The sequence below is a fragment of the Callithrix jacchus genome, chromosome 17 (genome assembly GCF_049354715.1).
Source record: "Callithrix jacchus isolate 240 chromosome 17, calJac240_pri, whole genome shotgun sequence".
In the NCBI taxonomy this organism is placed as follows: Eukaryota; Metazoa; Chordata; class Mammalia; order Primates; family Cebidae; genus Callithrix; species Callithrix jacchus.
In genome coordinates, this window is record NC_133518.1 from 77,201,758 (window position 1) to 77,222,412 (window position 20,655).

At 45.0% G+C, this 20,655-nt stretch overlaps 2 long non-coding RNA genes and 1 pseudogene across 8 annotated transcripts in view; 1 reads left to right on the plus strand and 2 right to left on the minus strand.

The window, feature by feature from the left end:
* Positions 1–20,655, minus strand: part of LOC118148988 (uncharacterized) — an 86,327-nt gene that overhangs the window by 63,470 nt on the left and 2,202 nt on the right. For 5 of the 6 annotated variants that reach the window (XR_013528761.1, XR_013528763.1, XR_013528762.1 and 2 more), the window contains exons 3-4: positions 19,659–19,801; positions 17,560–17,635 (exon numbers count right to left, since the gene is read on the minus strand). This is a non-coding gene — a long non-coding RNA (uncharacterized LOC118148988). The remainder of the gene's footprint in view (positions 1–17,559; positions 17,636–19,658; positions 19,802–20,655) is intronic. The other variant, XR_013528765.1, reaches the window with a different exon arrangement.
* On the plus strand, positions 9,195–19,729 carry LOC118148989 (uncharacterized). Its single transcript, XR_004736166.3, has 3 exons — positions 9,195–9,576; positions 11,701–11,901; positions 19,608–19,729. It is a non-coding gene; the product is annotated as an uncharacterized LOC118148989 (long non-coding RNA).
* LOC100386492 (prefoldin subunit 5 pseudogene) lies at positions 13,742–14,367 on the minus strand (annotated as a pseudogene). The gene has a single exon (XR_013528759.1). The product of XR_013528759.1 is annotated as a prefoldin subunit 5 pseudogene (transcript).

A 20,655-nucleotide genomic window follows, 5' to 3' on the forward strand; every position in this document is an offset into this window, starting at 1 on the left:
AGGCCAAGTGCAGTGGCTCACACCTGGGGTCAGGAGATTGAGACCAGCCTGGCCAACACGGTGAAACTCTGTCTCTACAAAAAATACAAAAAAAATTAGCCAGGCATGGTGGCAGGTGCCTGTAATCCCAGCTGCTCAGGAGGCTGAAGCATGAGAATAACTTGAACCTGGGAGGTGGAGGTTGCAGTGAGCCCAGATGGTGCCATTGCACACTCCAGCCTGGGTGATAGAGCAAGACTCCATCTCAGGGGGAAAAAAAATGCTAAAAAATAGAACTACCATATGATCCAGCAATTTCACTATTGTTCACTACTGGGTATACATCTAAAGGAAAGGAAATCACCACATCAAAGAGGTATCTGCATTCCCATGTTTATTGTGGCACTCTTCACAATAGCCAAAATATGGAATTGATCTAAGGGTCTCTCAGTGGATGAATCAATAAAGAAAACCGGTATATATACACAATGAATTGTTATTCAGGTATGAAAAAAAATGAAATCCTGTCATTTGCTAATGCTGGTTAATGATAGGAATGCATTGTAAACCCTTCAGAAGGAAAGGAGAAGAATGTTTTGTGGACTACTTTGGTTTTCTTTTCTGTGTGTGGCAGTTGTAAGTTGTTAGTTTTTAAAATCACTACTTTTTAAGGGAAACAACTTGACCAAAAATCTGTCACAGAACTTTGAGACCCATTAAAAAAATTTAATGAGAACAATAAAAAAGAACGGAAATAACAGATGAAACAAAAAACTAAAAAATAGAATTACCAGATGATCCAGCAGTTTCACCATTGCATGTATATCCAAAAGAAAGGAAATGAACATATCAAAGAGGTATCAGCAGACTTCCTGTCCACTGCTTGGATGACACCCACAGCAAGTGTCTGTCTGATACCACCAAGAGTAAAGCAACCCAGAGGTGGATGGTCTGAGAAGCTCTCAACGACACCCACAGCAAGTGTCTGTCTGATACCACCAAGAGTAAAGCAACCCAGAGGTGGATGGTCTGAGAAGCTCTCAACGACACCCACAGCAAGTGTCTGTCTGATACCACCAAGAGTAAAGCAACCCAGAGGTGGATGGTCTGAGAAGCTCTCAACACACGTGGTCTTGACAGGAACCATATCAATGGTGACAGCATCACCAGGATTCACCTGCATCAACATGGATGGAACTGGATGTCATTATGTTAAGTAAAAGAAGCCAAGCACAGAAAGGCACATATCACATGTTCTCACTCGTATGTGAGAGCTATAAAAGTGGATTTTATGCAGATAGAAAGTTGACCGGTGGTTACCAGAGGCTGGGAAAGGGGGAATGAAGATAGGTTAGTTAATGGATACAAATATACAGTTAGCGAGAAGATGTAAGACATGGTAGTCAACAGACCATCAAGGGGACTACAGTTAACATTAATCAATTGAACAATTCAAAATAGCTGCAAAACAATAATTTGAATGTTCCTAGTGTGAAGAAAAGGAAATATTTAAGATGACAGATAGCCAAGGATTCCTGCAGCTAGTTAGAAAGAGACCGCAGACGTTGAGGGAAACCCACTCAGGATCTGCTCCTCACCTGTCTCTCTGGTAAAATAGTAAGTGAGGTGCTGAGCAGGATGAGCTGCTTTGTGGTTTCTACCGTGAGCATCCCTACCCCTTACTCAGTGGCTTGTCCTGGAGTGGTGATACCTGAATATGAGCAGCTGTGGTCCACAGCACTCACAGAGACTAAGGAAAGCAGCAAGTGGATTCAGCACCTCCAGCTGAAATATCCAGGTTCTCACACTGGGACTGACTAGACAATCAACTTGACTAAGGAGGATGAAGACAAGCAGGTGGGGGCAATGGCCTGCCCGGAAGTAGCACAAAGACAAAGGAACCCCCACCCGAAGCCAAAGGAAGTAGTGAGTGATCGTGCAACCCTGCCCAGGAAACCATGCTTCTCCCACAGATCTTTGCAACCCACCGACTGGGAGATCCCCTCGTAGCTCACACCACAGAGCCTTGAGTCCTATACACAGAGCTGTGTGGAGTCTTGGCAGAGCAGCCACTCAGGAACTCACAGAGATCCAAGACTTTTACATACTCCAGCCCTGAAATCCCTGGTAAGGCAGCAGATCTGTTCATACATTCCCCTAGGAAGGGGGCTAAATCCAGAAAGCCAAGCAGTATCATTCTACAGGCCCCACTTCCATGGTACCTCACAAGTTAAGACATACCGGCTTAGAATTCCAGCCAGCCAGGGGCAACAGGCTGAGCCTGCCTGAGAGAGGAAGAAGTTTCTGGGGAAGAGGTGGCCACTTTCCATAGTGCAGTCAACTCGGCATTCCTGCCTGCTGGCTCTGGAGAGTGTAGGTGGTCAGCACAAGGAGGGGGCCCCCTAAGGCAGCACATCTGCATTGCCAGATTGTGCCCGGACTGCCTCTTTAAGCAGACCCCCATTAATTCCTCCTTACTGGGTGGGGCACTGGGGCCTCTCTGTGGGGAACCTTTAGTTACTCCAGCAAGGCTTATAAAGACCTGATATCTCCTTGGGAGGGAGTTTGGTGGGGGCCAGGGATGGTATCCATATCTGCAGTTCACTCAACTCAGCTGTTCCAGCCGGCCAGCTCTGGAGAGTCTAGGCATCTGGACAAAGAAGAGTACCCTCATCAACACAGCAAACCTTCTCTACCAAAAAGCAGCCAGACTGCTTCCGTAAGTGTGTCCCTAAGTCCGTTCCTCCTACTGAGTGCAACCTCCCAACAGGAGTCTCCAGACACCTCCGTTAAGAGCATTCAGTCTAGGAAAAGGTCCGTATCCACCTGGAACAGACCTTCCAGAGGAAAGAGCAGGCTGTCACCTTCGCTGTTTCACAGCCTTCACTGGTGATTCTTCCAGGTACAGAAAAAACTGAGGTGACTAGGGTCTGGAGTGGACCCCCAGGAAACCACAGCAGCCCTACCGTTGCTAAGTTCATGGCATGTTAAGAGAAAAAACAAAAAGAAAAACAACAACAACATCAACGAAAAAGACCCCGTAAAAATGCATTCAAAGGTTAGCAACCTCAAAGATCAGAGGTAGATAAGCCCACAAAGATGAGACTGAATCAACAAAAAAATTCTGAAAACTCAAAAAGCCAGAGTGCCTCTTCTCCAAAAGACCACAACAGCTCTCCAGCAAGGGGACAGAACTGAGTGGAGGCTAAGATGGCTGAATTGACAGAAGTAGGCTCAGAAGATGGGCAATAAAAAACTTTGCTGAGCTAAAGAAGCATGTTATCATAATAAAACAATACAGGTGCTAATTACCAGAATAGCCAGTTTAGAGAGAAACATAACTGGCTTGATGGAGCTGAAAAACACAACATGAGAACAATGCAATCACAAGTATCAATAGCAGAATAGACCAAGCAGAGAAAAGAATCTCAGAGCTTGAACACTATCTTTCTGAAATAAGACAAACAAAAATGAAGAAAAAATAATAAACAATTAGCAAAACCTCTGAGAAATATGGGATTATGTAAAAAGACTGAACCTAGGTGTGATTAGGGTATCTGAAAGAGACATGGAGAACCGAATCAAATTGGAAAGCATACTTTTTCTTTATTTTCTTTTTCCATATGCTGCTTACACAGAAGAAAACATACTTTAGGATATCATCCAGGAGAACTTTCCCAACCTAGCAAGGCAAGCCAACATTCAAATACAGAAATCTAATGTAAGCTTCATAAGCAAAGGATAAATGATGTCATTTTTGGACAAGCAAATGCTGAGGGAATTTGTCACCACCAGGCCTGCCTTGCAAAAGCTCCTGAAGGAATCATTAAATGTGAAAAGGAAAAGCCATTACCAGCCACTACAAAAACACACTGAAGTGCACAGACCAGTGACACTATAAAGCAACTGCATCAACAAATCTGCAAAATAACCAGTTGACATCATGATGACAGAATCAAACTCACACATAACAATATTAACCTTAAATGTACATGGGCCAAATAAATGCCCCAATTAAAAGACACAGAGTGGCAACCTGGCTAAATAGCCAAGACCCATCAGCATGCTGTCTTCAAGAGACCCATCTCACATGTAAAGACACAATAGGCTCAAAATAAAGGGATGCAGGAAAATTTATCAAGCAAATGGAAAACAGAAAAAAGCAGGGGTTGCAATCTTAGTTTCTGACAAAACAGACATTAAACCAAAGATCAAAAAAGACAAAGAAGGACATCACATAATGGTTAAGAGTTTGATTCAACAAGAAGAGATAACTATCCTAAATATATATGCATCCAATACAGGAGCATCCAGGTTTGTAAAGCAAGTTTAGGGCCCAACAAAGAGATCTGAACATCCACACAATAATAGTGGGAAATTTTAAGACCCCACTGTTAATAGTAGACAGATCATCAAGACAGAAAATTAACAAAGATATTCAGCACCGGAACTCAGCGCTGGATCAAGTGGAAATGATAGATATCTAAAGAACTCTTCAGGCCAAAACAATAGAATATAGATTTTTCTCATCACCACATGGCACTTAATCTAAAAATTATCACATAATCAGAAGTAAACCCTTCAGAAAGTGCAAAAGAACTGAATCATAACAGTCTCTCAGACCACAGCAAAATCAAATTAGAACTCAAGATTAAGAAATACACTCAAAACCATAAAACTATATTGAACAACCTGGTCCCAAATAACTCCTGGGTAAATAATAAAATTAGGCAGAAATCAAGAAGTTCTTTGAAACTATTAAGAACCAAGAGACAATGTACCAGAATCTCAGGGATGCAGCTAAAGCAGTGTTAAAAGGGAAATTTATTGCACTAAATGTCCACAACAAAAAACTAGAAAGATCTCAAGTTAACAACCTAAGATTACAACTAAAAGAACTAGAGAAACAAGAGCAAACAAACCCTAAAGCTAGCAGAAGACAAGAAATAACCAAGATCAGAGTTTAAATGAAGGAGAAAGAGACATGAAAAACTCTTCAAAAAAAAAAAAAAATCAATGAATCCAGGAAGTAGTGTTTTGAAAAATTAATCAAATAGATCGACTATTACCTAGACTAATAAAGGATAAAAGAGAAAAGAATCCAATAAACATAATTAGAAATGATAAGGGGGATATTACCACTGACCCCACAAAAATATAAACAATCACAGAAATATAAGCAATACTATAAACACCTCTATGCACACACTAGAAAATCTAAAGGAAATTGATAAATTCCAGGACACATACACCCTCCCAAAACTGAACCAGGAAGAAATTGAATCCTTGAATAGACCAACAATGAGTTCTGAAATTGAGGCAGTAATAAATAGTCTACCAACCAAAGAAAAGCCCAGAACCAGATAGAGTCAAAGCTGAATTCTACCAGCCATACAAAAGAGCTGTACCATTTCTACTGAAACTCTTTTAAACAATTAAAAAGGAGGGACTCCTTCTTAACTCTTTTTATGAGGCTGGTATCATCCTGATACCAAAACCCGGCAGAGATACCACAAAAAAGAAAACGTCAGGCCAATATCCCTGATGAACATTGATGCAGAAATCCTCAATAAAAATACTGGCAAACCAAATCCAGGCATTTATACAGCTGGCAAACCAAATCCAGCTAACAAACACATGAAAAGAAAGCTCAACATCACTGGTCATTAGAGAAATGCAAATCAAAACCACATTGAGATACCATCCTATGCCAGTCAGAATGGCAATTACTAGAAAGCCAAAAGCAATAGATGCTGGTGAGCTTGTGGAGAAATGGAAATGCTTTTACACCGTCAGCGCCTGTGTAAATTAGTTCAACCATTGTAGAAGACAGTGTAGAAACTCCTCAAAGATCTAGAGGCAGAAGTACCATTTGACCCAGCAATCCCATTACCCAAAGGAATGTAAATAATTCTATTATAAAGATACATGCACACATATGTTAATTGCAGCACTATTCCCAATAACAAAGATATGGAATCAACCCAACTGCCCATCAGACTAGATAAAGAAAATGTAGTACATGTACACCATGGAATATTATTCAGCCATAAAAAGGAACAAGATCATGTCTTTTGCAGGGACATGGATGGAGCTGGAAGCTGTTATCCTCAGCAAACTAACATAGGAACAGAAAATCAAACACCACATGTTCTCACTTGTAAGTGGGAGCGGAATGATGAGAAGACAAGGACACATGTGGGGGAACAACACCTACTGGGGCTTGTTGGGGGTGGGAGGTGGGGGAAGGAGAGCATCAAGAACAGCTAACGGATGCTGGGCTTAATACCTAGGTGATAACATGATCTGTGCAGCAAACCACACAGCACGTGTTTACCCATGTAACAAACCTGCACGTGTACCCCTGAACTTAAAACAAAGTTGTAGAAAAAAAAGATGATAGCTACCTCATCAACCTTGATTCGATTGTGTGAGTGTATCAAATTATCACACATACTCTGAAAATATGTACATCTATTATGTATCAATAAAAGAAACACTGAGTTGAAATGATGAGAATAGGAGGAATCCGTGGAAAGGGAGAAAGGAACACTTCGGTTTTTAGACACCTACTGTGAGCTAGGTACTTATTCAGCATTTTCTCACTTATTCACGAAAAAGTCTTCCCTGATTATTATCGTTAACCCAGGAGGCTGTCAAGTCGGAAATGAATCTGTGCCTCAAAACTTAAAAGAAACCAGTAACTAACAGGAGTACTTGAGTTTGCAGGACGGCAGATAAGAAAAGAAACAACTTGCTGAAACACTGAAACTCTCTCCGATTACGAGATAGAGTAAGTGACTAGCATCAATTGGAATCAATGTGGCCAGTGCAAGTCTGTTCAGAAGCAGCTTGCTGACATCACCAGCCTGAATTTACACCAGGTTTCATACTAACTCCCCTTGAATTTGTACATGTGTTCCATGAGGTACCATGAAGAGACAACTGCACGTGCCCAGAGACTTTCCAGACCTCCACTTTTCATCCACCAATCACCTGCTAATCTCAAAATCCACCCCCTGAACTTTTTCCTATAAAAATACCACCTTGAAGCCAGCACAGAGAGACAGATTTGAGCTTGACACTCCTGTCTCCTTGTGAGTTAACTTCCAGTAAGAAGGCTTTCTTCTCTCAAAACCTGGTATTGGCCGGGCATGGTGGCTCACGCCTGTAATCCCAGCACTTTGGGAGGCCGAGGCAGGTGGATCACGAGGTCAAGAGATCGAGACCATCCTGGTCAACATGGTGAAACCCCGTCTCTACTCAAAATACAAAAAATTAGCTTGGCATGGTGGCGCGTGCCTGTAATCCCAGCTACTCGGGAGGCTGAGGCAGGAGAATTGCCTGAACCCAGGAGGTGGAGATTGCGGTGAGCTGAGATCGCGCCATTGCACTCCAGCCTGGGTAACAAGAGCGAAACTCCGTCTCAAAACAAACAAACAAACAAGCAAACAAACAAACAAACAAACCTGGTATCATAGTATTGGCTTCTAGTGCATTGGGCAGCAAGCTCCCTTTAGCTTGATAACAGAGTCTCAGAGTAGAATGTCTTTAAAGCCATCTCTACCCTGCCTCCTGCATCGCCAGCTAGTCCACAGTCACACATGCCCTGTGCTTTCTTGGCTTTGCTGTCCCACTGCCTGGCCGACAGCAGGCCATGCTCTGGAAGACTTAATTCTGAGTGCAGCCAGCCCTATGAAAGGCACCGCCACACTGGGCACAGCAGGATTGGACGAGCTCTGTGGTTGTGGTGAGATTTGAAGAGAGGTCTCCTCCACCTTCTGCCAGACTGCTGCCTGTCAGGACTCCTCTCTCTCTCACCCAGCAGAGACCATTTGGAAGAGCCAACACTTGTGAAGTGAAAGGTATTGCTGGATCTTCAATCTTCCAAGTGTTCCTTAGGGGACACTGCAAGGGTTATATTAAAAGACCTGACCTGAACCCTGCTCCTTTACTTACAAGCCAGCCTGAACTAACCACTTTGAGGTTAGTCATTGGTAAGATAAGGATGATGAAGATGGTGATGATATGCTCTCTCCTGCCTGTTCTATAGAATGGCCTGATATCTAATCAGTAACCACAAAACCCTTTGTACACACACAAAGGTTATTATTTTTTTGCCCTAGAAGCTACACACAAAGGTTATTATTAATAAATAGCATATAACCTTTTACTGATAGTGTAACTTTGGGCAGCTTATTTTAACTGTTCTGGGCGTCAGTTTCCTTACATGTAAAATTGGGACGGTAATAATGTATTCCTCTGGTCTGTGTGTTCAGGGTTACAAAGTCCTGTTCTAACATCACCTACTATTCACTGGCTAGCAGTACCATTACTTGCTTACAGCAGAACAGAGCTCATTCCTCTGTGTATCTGTGTGTATATGTGTGGTATGTTAAGAATATGTCTGCCGGCCGGACGCGGTGGCTCACACCTATAATCCCAGCACTTGGGGAGGCTGAGTCAGGTGGACCATGAGATCAAGAGATCGAGACCATCCTGGCCAACATGGTGAAATTCCATCTCTACTAAAATATACAAAAATTAGCTAGGTGTGGTGGTGTGTGCCTGTAGTCCCAGCTACTTGGGAGACTGAGGCAGGATAATTGCTTGAACCTGGGAGGCGGAGGCTGCAGTGAGCTGAGATCATGCCTCTGCACTCCAGCCTGGCACGTGGCAACAGAGCAAGACTCTGTCTCAAAAAAAAAAAAAAAGAATACGTCTGTCAAAAAAAGGCTAAAGAACTGTTCCAGATGAAAGGAAACCAAAAAGACATGACATCTCACTGAAATATTAATATACAATTCTAAATTGGATTCTGGATTGGGGAGAAAATGCTATGAAGGACAGTTTGAGGATAATTGGTGAAATTTGAATTTGGACTGTATATGAGATCCCATGAGTATTAAAAGAGATAAAGCAGAAACATTTATAACAGCGCCTGGGGTGTAGAAAGCACAATTAGTCATTACTTACAGGATGTAAGCCCTGTCTGTTTTATTCACTACCATATCCCCAGAGCCCGGAACATATAATATATGCTTAATTAATATTTTTTGAATGAAAGAATAAACTGGTCTCCTACAAGAGGACAGAGCTAAAAACTAGGGTGAGGTATCCGGCGCCAACTGTCCTTACATGCAGGGACTGATTGTCATGGCTGTTTCCTAGTCATCGTTGGTTACCTTAGTGACCCTTGGCATGCAAAACATTCTGAGATTGATCGAATCCTTCCAGGTGCCTGGTTAACACAGCCAGAAGTCCTGGCAGCTCTACACATCAAATGCATTTGTAATTACTAGCTTACGATTGCTTAGTGTTTTGCCTGGCAAGGGAGGACGGCGTGGATTTTGCTGCTGGTCCTCTGCCCCTCAGAAGAAGGCTCTACTTGGCGGAGGCAGAAGCTCAGGCCAATGTTTATCTAATAGGAGGAAGTCTAGCCTTTGTGAGGAGGTTCAGTTGGCAGATCTCAGCTGGACGTCATGCTGCAGAGAGGTCTCAGATGGCTGGTGGGGCCTGTCAGCGCCCCTTCTCCAAGCTCTGGCTGGCCAGCACCTGCTACCCAGATCAGCCTGGATGCCGGTCCAGCTCATCACTGTGAGTATCCTCATCACCAGATGCTGGGCAACTGAAACTGGTCATAGAGCCCCAGAATGAGAGAGCTGACACCCTAGATAGTATTCGATCTGCTGCTGTCCTTTGACAGATGAGGGAACTAAGGCCTGGAAATACAAGTTGGCCTGCCCGGGGCCACAGCAGATATTGGCAAAACGAAGACTTAGGAGCACAGCTCCTGATTCCTAGAAGGTGCTCATTACACTTGGCTCTGTTACCCTATATTGAGGGGTGAGGCTCTCAAAGTGTGGCCACTCAGGGCTTAGAGACAGTATCTAGAGGCCCCTTCTCTCTTACCTACTCTGTAGCCTTTCTCTAGCTTTTCTTGAACATTTCTGATGTGGGAAAGTTGAATTGCCAAAACCCTAGAGTGGGTAGAATTGGGGAAAGAAAATCCGGGCAGTAGCACCTGGAGGGAAGGCAGCAATTACATTTTAATATGGTAATTTCTAGGCTGGGCACAGTGGCTCACTTGAGGTCAGGAGTTCAAGACCAGCCTGGCTAACATGGTGAAATTCTGTCTCTACAAAAATACGAAAATTAGCCGGGCATGATGGCAGGCGCCTGTAATCCCAGCTACTCAGCACGCTGAGCTGGGAGAATTGCTTGAACCCGGGAGGTGACGGTTGCAGTGAGCCAAGATCATGCCATTGCACTCCAGCCTCGGGTGACAGAGCGAGACTCTGTCTCAAAAAAAAAAAAGGCAGAATCAAAAGCGAACTGTATGCAATTTAAGTGCTAAGTAGTAGCATCAACTGGGTGTCATCCCTTTCATATCTTCATGAGTAACCTCATCCCAAAAAGGATTTCAGTCCAGGCTTTGTTAATATAATCACTGCTAAAAAATATTCTTCAGGCTCAAACTGGAGAAGGAGGTATTTTTTTCTGTTGAATTCAGATGAAGCTAGCATCTTGGAATGCTTGCTCTGGCAGGTACTGAGCCAGGTACATTCACATTATGCAGTTTCCACAGGGAGGGTGGCATTATTCTCATTTTTACAGATTCGAACATTGATGCAGAGCGGTGAAGTGACAAGCAGCAGTAAGTGTGACATATTAAAGGGAAAAAGTTTTGGAGACTGATTCAAATGCCGCTCTACCATCCACTAGCTCACAAAAGAAGAGCTTCCTACAGAAGGGTAGTGGTAATCGTCGATCATTCCTTCATCCCTGACCCCTGGCCCTTAAGAGCTTGTCTGTTTATAAATAATTTAAGAAGCTATGTTTCTGTCCATCTGTGTAGGCAGAGAAGGGCATATAGAGGGAAGTGTGAATAAGCCAGATTAATGCACCAGAAAAAGTAGAAACCGTACCAAGAGCAGGAAGGACTGATTGGCACCAGTGAATTCAAACGATAACCAGGTAGGAGATACAAGAAGGTGTTGCCATATGATGGATCATCCAGAATTCCCAGGAAGGAGGGCTATCTGGACTCAATCATCTACTCTGTCTCCCAGAAAAGGGGGTCTCTGGTTGAGCCTTCTGATTGTAATAGAACAGTAAGAGGATATATAAACTAAATAGTCAAACAAGGTGAACCGTCTTAGAAGCAGAACCTGAAGGACTTGGGGAGCAGGAGAGGGAGGCACAGAGGACCTGGAAGCTGAAAGGAAACCAGGAGGGGAAATAATGTGTCTTTGAATTGTATATCAGCAAGGCTGCCCAGTGTCAGTGAGACTTGATCAGTTTGCAACTTCCAGTGTGCAGAGATCCCTCTAACATGCAAATCTGACCTTTCATTCTCCTGCTGAAACCTCTTCAGCATAAAGCCTGCATTCTCCTACGTGGTTGATGGAGGCCATCAGGCTTTCCCTCTGGCCTCCTCCCTTCCATTCCTTCCCTCCTACTAGACATTTCCATATTTACAGTCTAGGAATCTCACATGCTCTCTCTTACCTCTGGGCATTTGTAAGTGCTCTGCGAGAGAAAACAGGCTCATCTAGTACATAAATGCTTGAACAAATGAGTCAAATTGGAAGGTACTGGGAGCTGGAAGCTGTTATCCTCAGCAAACTAACCCAGGAACAGAAAACCAAACACCACATGTTTTTGCTTGTAAGTGGGAGCTGAATGTGCACAATCCACCACCTCTTTTGGACTTTTCAGGTCTCAAGCAACAGCTACCTCCAGTCTGACAGAAAAGATTATTCCCTCCCCAATGCCAGCTGGAGCCTGTCATGGTAAGGCTATATAATGAGTTCATGGAGAAGACTGTGGATGCGTCATGGACAAGACTTCCAGGTTGCTGGCACTCTGTGCAATTCCTTAAAGAAGCAGACCTTGCTAAGATTGCGAAAGCTGTCCCTGGTATGTTGGAACTCCCTATATCAATAGTGTTTAACGGGGCTTGCAGGGGTGCTCTACATAATACAGAACTGCTGGCAAAGGTTTGTGTATGCACATGCGTTTTCCTCAATGCAATCTGTGCCCCAGCCCATCTCCTGTATCTCCAGTGTGGCTTGCATTAGCCTAAAAGTCAGGACCAAGGAAGTCTGGAGATCATGATCCCAGATTCATATGCTATTAGCCCAGAAAAGGAACTTGGGGCCACTTTGTTCAAGGCCCTCATCTTACAAGTGAGAAAGCTGAGGCCTAGAGTGACGGCGATGAGTTTTTGGCAGTTTGGACTAGCATCAGAAACTCCTGACTTCTAGTTCACTGCTCTCCACCCCCGTCCAAAGCCACTCTTGGCATCTCTTTATACTTGTCCACCACAGCTGGTCTCCTGTGAAGCATAAGTGAGGAATTGGAAAGGGGCAGGGTCTGGGACTAAGGGCCGGTGCCTTCACCCTGCTGCACCCAAGGCCGGTAGCGGTCTCACTGCCAATGGGACTCTCAGGTAGTTTACATACACCTGAAGCTGGGACCCAGAACCTGTTGGGACAAGACACATGTTCCCTCTAGTGGTCAGTTTGAGCTGAGCTTCTGAATGGGTGAAGGAGAATGGATGGGAAAGAATGGCAGATGATGGAGTGCCATATGTTGTTAAGAGACAAAAGGGCTAGCGAGAAGACTTGTAATTTATATACCTAATCTGTCATTAGAAATCCTGCTTTGAGATTTTTGGTAAAAGTGCAGGTGTTTGGTAAGTATTTGAATTTTGACACAAGCGGATGAGAACAGTGGCTTATGCCTGTAATCCCAGCATCCCAGCACTTTGGGAGGCTGAGGTGAGCAGATCATGAGGTCAGGAGTTCAAGACCAGCCTGGCCAACATGTGAAACCCCATCTCTACTAAAAATAAATAAATAAATAAATAAAATTAGCCAGGCGTGGTGGCGGGCACCTGTAATCCCAGCTACTCAGGAGGCTGAGGCAGGAGAATCTCTTGAACCTGGGAGGCAGAGGTTGCAATGAGCCGAGATTGTGCCACTGCACTCCAGCCTGGATGACAGTGCAAGACTCCATCTCAAAAACTAAAAATTAAAAAAAATTAAAAAGGCATGGGGTCTTGCTCTGTCACTCAGGCTGGAGTGCACCGGTGTAATCATAGTTTGCTGCAGCCTCAAACTGCTGGGCTCAGGAGACCTTCCCGCCTCCACCTTCTGAGTAGCTGAGAGTACAGGCTCACACCACCACACCTGGCTACTGTTTTTATTTTTGTAGAGACAAGGTCTTGCTATATTGCCCAGGATGGTCTCGAATTCCTGGGCTCAAGAGAACCTCCTGCCTTGTCCTCCCAAAATGCTAGCATTACAAGCCTGAGCCACTAAGTATTTAGATTTTATATATGGGAGGCTTCACTCTTGACCTTAATTAAGGCCCATAAACTGGCCAGGCACATTAGCTCACGCCTGTAATACCAACACTTTGGGAGACCAAGGCAGGCGATCACCTGAGGTCAGGAGTTTGAGACCAGCCCAACCAACATGGTGAAACACCCTCTCTACCAAAAATATAAAAATTAACTGAGTATGATGGCATGCGCCTGTAACTGGCTACCTAGGAGACTGAGGTGGGAGAACTGCTTGAACCTGGGAGGCAGAGGTTGCAATGAGCCAAGATTGTGCCACTGCACTCCAGCCTGGATGACAGAGCGACACTGTCTCAAAAAAAACCAAAACAAAACCCATAAACCCTTTCCATCTTCCTTGAGGTCATATTGCTTAGACAAATCTAACTTATACAAATCTCAAACCTGTGGGGATTAGAGGGGACACATTTGTTTATTTTTCAAAAGGGTCTTTTTTTTTTTTTCTACCCAGCTGGCACATTTATTGGCATCAAACACAAGACCCTTCCCTTTCCAGCACCAGGAAGTCATGCCCAAAGGGTGTCCCTCCCCATTTCTGCAAAAACTCTCAGGCCTTAGCAGTAGCCTGAGCTGCCCCCAGGGCTGTGAGCTGCTGAATCTTCTGGCTCATCATTTCCATGACAGCCTGTTTCATGGCGTGCTTCTCCTGGAGAGCTGGTTGGATTTTCTCCATCTGCTTGGTTAGAAAATCTATCTTCCTCTTGAAAAAGTCCTTGGCATCCTCAGCTGTCTTCTCTACATAGTACCCAGTTCCCACATCGATGAGCACGTGCTCCACATCATGCAGCTTCCCAGGGACATACATAGAACTCGTCAGTGGGACGAGTAATTCTTTCACCTCGCTCTTGTTCAGCACGTTCAAACAGTCCTTGGCTTCCACATACTTGGTCTGTACCACTTTGAGCTGGGCAATGGACGTGGACAAGAACTCCACTTCCTGGTCCAGCTGGTTTTTGAGCATTTCTAGCTGCGGCAGATTCAGCTCCGTGATGTTAATCGACTGCGCCATGTTGGGAAGCTCAAAAGGGTCTTTTCCTGTTTATCCCTTGATCTGCCCAAATCAGTGCATTTCAGATTAGTATTTCTGATTCTGATGATAGAAACAGCTGAATTCTGATTTCATTGGTGGTTCACTCCTCCTCCCCTTCCCGGAAGCTGTTCTCTTTCTTCAGATTATATGGGTCTACTCCAGAGGTACAGAGGGGACACTGAGGGCCGTAGGTTTTCCTGAGGACTTCCTCTGGTCTTCTGCCCTGGAGGTCTGCTCCACTCGGAGGGCCAGACTCCAGCCTGAGGTCCCTCTCACTGACTTGACTCTTCTCTCTAGTCCAAATGATAGAAGACACCCGCCTCTTTCTCAGGATTACAGAGGAAAGACTTGGCTTTCAGTATGTCATTTTCCACAATGACTTGAAAAAGTGTGTCTGCCTGTTCCAGACTGGGCCCTCCCTCAAGGGACTGCCTAGGTAAGGCACGGAGAGCCATCCCAGCTCGCAGCTCAAGCATGGTTTTACTCAGTATAAAGCAGGGAGCGAGAGGCCAGCTGGTAGGTCTGTGGCTGCCTTCCACAGGTTCTTGGTTACTGAAGTACAGGGAGGCAGAGGCTTCACACTACTGACTCCCTAGGCAAGGAGTGGCCTCTTCCTATGAGGGAATTACTCATTAATCTTCAGCTGCCTAAACTTCAGGGGAGCAATCAGTGGGTGTTAAAAACGAGAAGGGAGAAAAACTCTTCTTGTTCAGTGGCTGGTATATGCCAGAACCTGTACCGTGAGCTTTGGCTGTGTTCATTTGACACTCACAAAAATTCTTAGAAGGAGATAATTACTTTTTTTCTGTTTTATTGGTGAAGAAACAGATGCCCCAAGCGGTACCCAAGGGCTGGAAATGTGGGATTCAGAGCTAGGTCTCTCTGCCTGCAAAGCCCTTGCTGTTTTCGCTGAACCATTCTATTTCCACCAAGATGGACCCACAGGGAAAACAAAAGATCAGAACTTGAGGCTGAGGCTGGCGGTGGGGTGGGGGGCTTCTTCTGTCCCCTTGAAGAGCTCATCTCCTAAGCAGGGAGAACATACTTCAGACAACCTTGCTTGTCTCCCCTTGCGTTTTTCTGCTCTCACTTGTCTGCTTCACACTGAGTGATGCCAGACTCTGGCCATGGTTTGCAGGGAAGCGGTGAGCATCTCACCTCACCAGCACCTGGCCGTGAGGAGCCGAGTGATGATGACGTTTTCTCCCCTCACCCGGCTCTGCAAGATTCTCCATGGAGATGCACTGGGGACCATGCTAGACCCCACACTTTTCATGGCAGCATATCACAGTGCCAGTTGCAGTCTTTACAGGGACAATGAACATCACCTTCAAGAGGTCTGTTTTCCTTGCCTGGGTTCAAGTTAGGAGCAAGCTGGTATGAGATTATTTGATGTATTATGATGGAAAATATGGATGCAGCAATCTTGATTGCAAAGAGAAGTTTCTACTTTTGATTTTCACATGAACCAGTCTAAAATTTTTAGACGTTCTTTTTTCATCCAAGGACAAGGTAGCAAGCTTGAAGATGGTTGACATGTTCAAAAATAAAAATATTCTACATAGGGCCGGATGCGGTGGCTCACGCCTGTAATCCCAGCACTTTGAGAGGCCAAGGTGGGTGGATCACGAGGTCAAGAGATCGAGATCATCCTGGTCAACATGGTGAAACCCCGTCTCTACTAAAAATACAAAAAATTAGCTGGGCATGGCGGCGCGTGCCTGTAATCCCAGCTACTCGGGAGGCTGAGGCAGGAGAATTGCCTGAACCCAGGAGGCGGAGGTTGCGGTGAGCCAAGATCGCGCCATTGCACTCCAGCCTGGGTAACAAGAGCAAAACTCCGTCTCAAAAAAAAAAAAAAAAAAAAAAAAAAATTCTACATAGGATGAGGATGAGCTATTTTTGGCCACCTCCGGTTTAAATAAAGCCAACACAGGTGCCTGTAAATCTTTAACTCTGTCCACAAATCATTACACAACTATCATTACTTTACTTGTCATTTACTTGTCAGGGACAAGCTGCCCCCAAAACCCCCTCAGCTGACCTTTACCCTGACTGCTCTGCAGCTGCATTCCTAAACTCTTATCTAGGGGCCGCAGCAAGGCTGCCAGACCTGCCAGCTGAGCAAAGCCTGATCACAGCCATCTGGGCAGTGTGGGGAGGTCATGGGAAACAAACCTTTGCTACACATACTTGTAAATTCTTGTTTTACACATAGCAGCAAAATTCTGTTTTTTTAACTGCCGCCACAAAAGTCACAGGATGATGTAAGTCTGTCACAAGCTGATAACCTATTTGTGCTTGTTACAAGCTGATAGATTATCTTAGTCTGGAGACTCCCTTAAGCCCCTCTCACGCCATAAACTCGCGTGCCTGACTTTAGGTCTACTGGTCCTTTCTCTCGGCTAACCTTACATTACCGTACTTATAATTCCTTATATTTAATTACCTCTTTAGGAAAACACTTCCATAAACATGATTTCATTTGATTTTTACAGTAATCCTGGGAGGTAGGTAATATCATCTCCAAGTTGACAAATGAGAAAGCTGAGGTGGGCCAGGCACAGTGACTCATGCCTGTAATCCCAGCACTTTGGGAGGCCAACCCAGGAAGACTGCTTGAGCCCAGGAGGAGTTCAAGACCAGGCTAGGCCACATGGCAAGACGCCACCGCTACAAAAAAATAAAAAAGTTTTTAAATCAGCCAGGCATGGTGGTGCATGACTGTAGTCCCAGCTACTCAGGAGGCTTAGGTGGAAGGATTGCTTGAGCCTGGGTGTTCAAGGCTGCATTGGGCCACGATTGTGCCACTGCACTCTGTAAGGTCTGACCATGCCATGGATGCCATGGCAACCCTGCTGATCCGCATGTACACCTCTGGATAGCCTCCTGGAATTAGCAAATCTGAAGTAACTGGAAGACCATGAAAAGAGGAAGAAATGATCGACCCTGTGGCGCCTACTTAACTTTGAGACAGTCTCTGCTGTTCCTTATTCCTGCCCCAATTGATAAGGCCATTGGACCTTGGTCAACCTTGTGACTCCAGAACCTATGACCCCCTCCTGGCTTGCAAAAACCGCCCAAACCTATAAAACCAACTCCTATCCCACTGCCCTCCACTGATTCTCTTTCTGGTCTCAGCCCACCCGCACCTGGGTGAATAAACAGCCATATTACTTACACAAAACCTGTTTGAAGGGTCTCTTCATTCAGAGCACGAGTTTTAACACATTCCAGCCTGGGCAATACAGCAAGACCTGTCTCAAAAAAAAAAAAAAAGAAAGAAAGAAAGAAAAATGAAAACAAAACCAAAAAAGCAGGCCGTGTGGTGGCTCATGACTGTAATAATCACAGCACTTTGGGAGGACAAGGCACGTGGATCACCTGAGGTCAGGAGTTCGAGACCAGCCTGGCCAACATGGCAAAACCCCATCTCTACTAAAAATACAAAAATTAGCTGGCCGTAGTGGCATGTACCTGTAATCACAGCTACTTAGGTGGCTGAGGCAGGAGAATCGCTTGAGCTCAGGAGGCAAAGGCTGCAGTGAGCTGAGATTGCATCATTGCACTCCAGCCTAGGCAACAGAACAAGACCTGTCTCAAAAAAGAAAAAAGCAAGCTAAGGTGAATACACAGCTAGCAGGCGACAATACCAGGATCAAATATAGAATCAGTGCCTGATTCCAAAATCCACTTTCTTTTTACAGCATTACTCTGCCTCAGTGGTCTCTTAAGGACACACAGAAAAGAGCAGGAGATAGCCTCTACCCTTTAAGGAGGGGAAGCAAGGAGTGTCCGTCAGGAAAATCTGAATCCTGATTATCTTTCAGCCAGATTGTGAAAGATAATCTCCTTTACTTAAAGTCAACCAATTATAGAGGTTAAGCACATCTACAAAATCACGGGCAGATCACAAGGTCAGGAGTTTGAGAACAGCCTGGCCAACATGGTGAAACCCCGTCTCCTCTAAAGATACAAAAAAATTAGCCAGGCGTGGTGGCAGGTGCCTGTAATCCCAGCTACTTGACAGCAACACCTGGATTCGTGTTGAATTGAAACTTCACAGCAACACCTGGATTAGGGCTGCACTGAAAACTGAGTATTATAGTCTAGCCAAATTGACACATAAAACTGTTACACAAGATGCTTGCTTGTAAATAAAGTCATTCTGCCAAAGATAAAAAAGATCTTCCACATATGGATAGAGCTATAAGCAAACCGCAGGTGGGTCCTGCTCACCCCTGTGGGAAATTCAGATCAGTCAGGACCTAAAACAATTGTGACCAGAAAATATGTGCTGTTGTTTATAAACTTTTAGTCAAAATGTTGCCTGTTTCCTCATTGCAAAGAAAGCAGGAAAACAAGAGGAGTTTGATTTTTTCCAGAAGATGGGGAACTGGTTTGTCGAAATGTTGACGGAGTGACATGTGGCTTCCATATGATGGTAACAGACAAAATGCAACCCCGCCTGGGCGGGCCTCATGGCTCCTCTCCCTTCCACTGCCTCTGACAGCTTTGTCCTTGGAGTAGAATCTGAGGCCTCCACTCCTGCAGGAAGGCATCCACCCCGCAGAGTCACCTGCCCCTCCCTCGGATACCAGCTTGTAAGCCCCTCTAACTCTCGTAGCCCAGTTACTCTTGACTAGGGGTGAGACTAGAGGCATGAGTCACTGGCACAGAAGGAAGAAAGGTGTTTCTTTCTTGTGAAGCCCAAAGCAGTGACAGGACCATTCTCTTTGTGGAAGCATCTGGAAAAGCCCTTAGAATTCTTTTTCTGCAGTATTCACCCATCCTTGTGATCAGGCAGAGAGCGGTTTCTCCCACTGGTGAAGACAGTGTGCCTGCAGACTCTTAGGCTTCTCTCTCAGGTTGTATGTGTTTCGGATGGGAGCATATGTTCAGATGGAGAGGAGCCTCCATGAATTATAGGATGAAGACCATCATAAGATGCCCATAAGACCTGAGAGGTCAGTAGGCATAGAGAGGCGTATGAAGATGGACGGCAGGGGAGATTGTGGCAGAGAGCATGCATGGCATCTCCCCTCTCAATCCTCTACTGGTTTCTAAAAAGCAAAGGCTGGCCTCATTGTTTTGGCATGAGTAAAAGAATTTAGATATTTCCAGAAGCAGCTCTGGCTCCAGGAGGGTAGAAAGATCTTGCTGAGCTGGTTTTCTGGAAGCATGGGGGGTGACGGCAGTGATTTACCTATGTGCTCTTCACCATTCCAGCCATCTTCTTACAAATGAAGTGACACAGATGTAAGGCACTGCAAGACTCACCTCCCCCTGCTCTGACAGGCAGACAGGAAGCCAAAGCCACTATCTGAGCAGCCCCTGTCTCTGCCATTCACCTCCAGCTTCCTCTGTGGACCGCAGCCTTTTCCTTCTTGGATGGTGGAAACTCCTCGAGATGTCAAGACTTGCTGGGAATAAAGTTTTAAGAGGTCATGTAACCAAACTGATACATGTGTATTTCTTCCTCGGTACAGGATGTCTACAATCCGTGGGGTGGGAAAACATCATGTAACCTGATCATGATCCAGTAAACAAGAGCCACTTTGGGTCTTTGAGGGACTCAGTGTGTAATTGGGGGCAGTTAGGTCATAAGAGCCAAATCACTTTCACCTGACTGCAGATAAATCCATTAAGGCTTGTCTATGCTAATGACTTTGTTTTGAATTAAGGTCACACACAATGTTTTCTTTTTTAAAAAAGTCCACTCCTCCAACCTTGTGATTAACTAAGTACTGCTCCAAAACCCCCACTCCTCATCTGCCGGTGAGTGATGCTCCTTTCCCATGATCATTATACACCTCTGCATCCCACAAGCATCCAGTGGAGATGTGGGAAAAGAAGGGCCTGTGGGCTTTAGAGTTATGAGTAAGCATGGAGAAACAGACGCAGAGGGAAATCTGCCAGCTGCCACCCTTGAAAGCCAGCCCATTTCTTCTGAGCACATAGCCAAGCAAGCATACCTGGAAGGGTGAGACAGTGGACAGACATCTTTCACTCTAGGTCCCACCTGTGCTCCACACCCAGAGTGGCCAACAGCAGTCTCTAAAATATGCCAACATATGATTTCTCAAAAGTAGGAATTCTTGGCTTATGGAATTGATGCAGGGAGTTGGGGGAGGTGTCAGGGTGAAATTAGGTCTTCCCTTAAAAAGCAGTTTCAGGCTGGGCGTGGTGGCTCACACCTGTAATCCCAGAATTTTGGGAGGCCAAGGCGGGCAGATCACAAGGCCAGGAGTTTGAGACCAGCGTGGCCAACATGGTG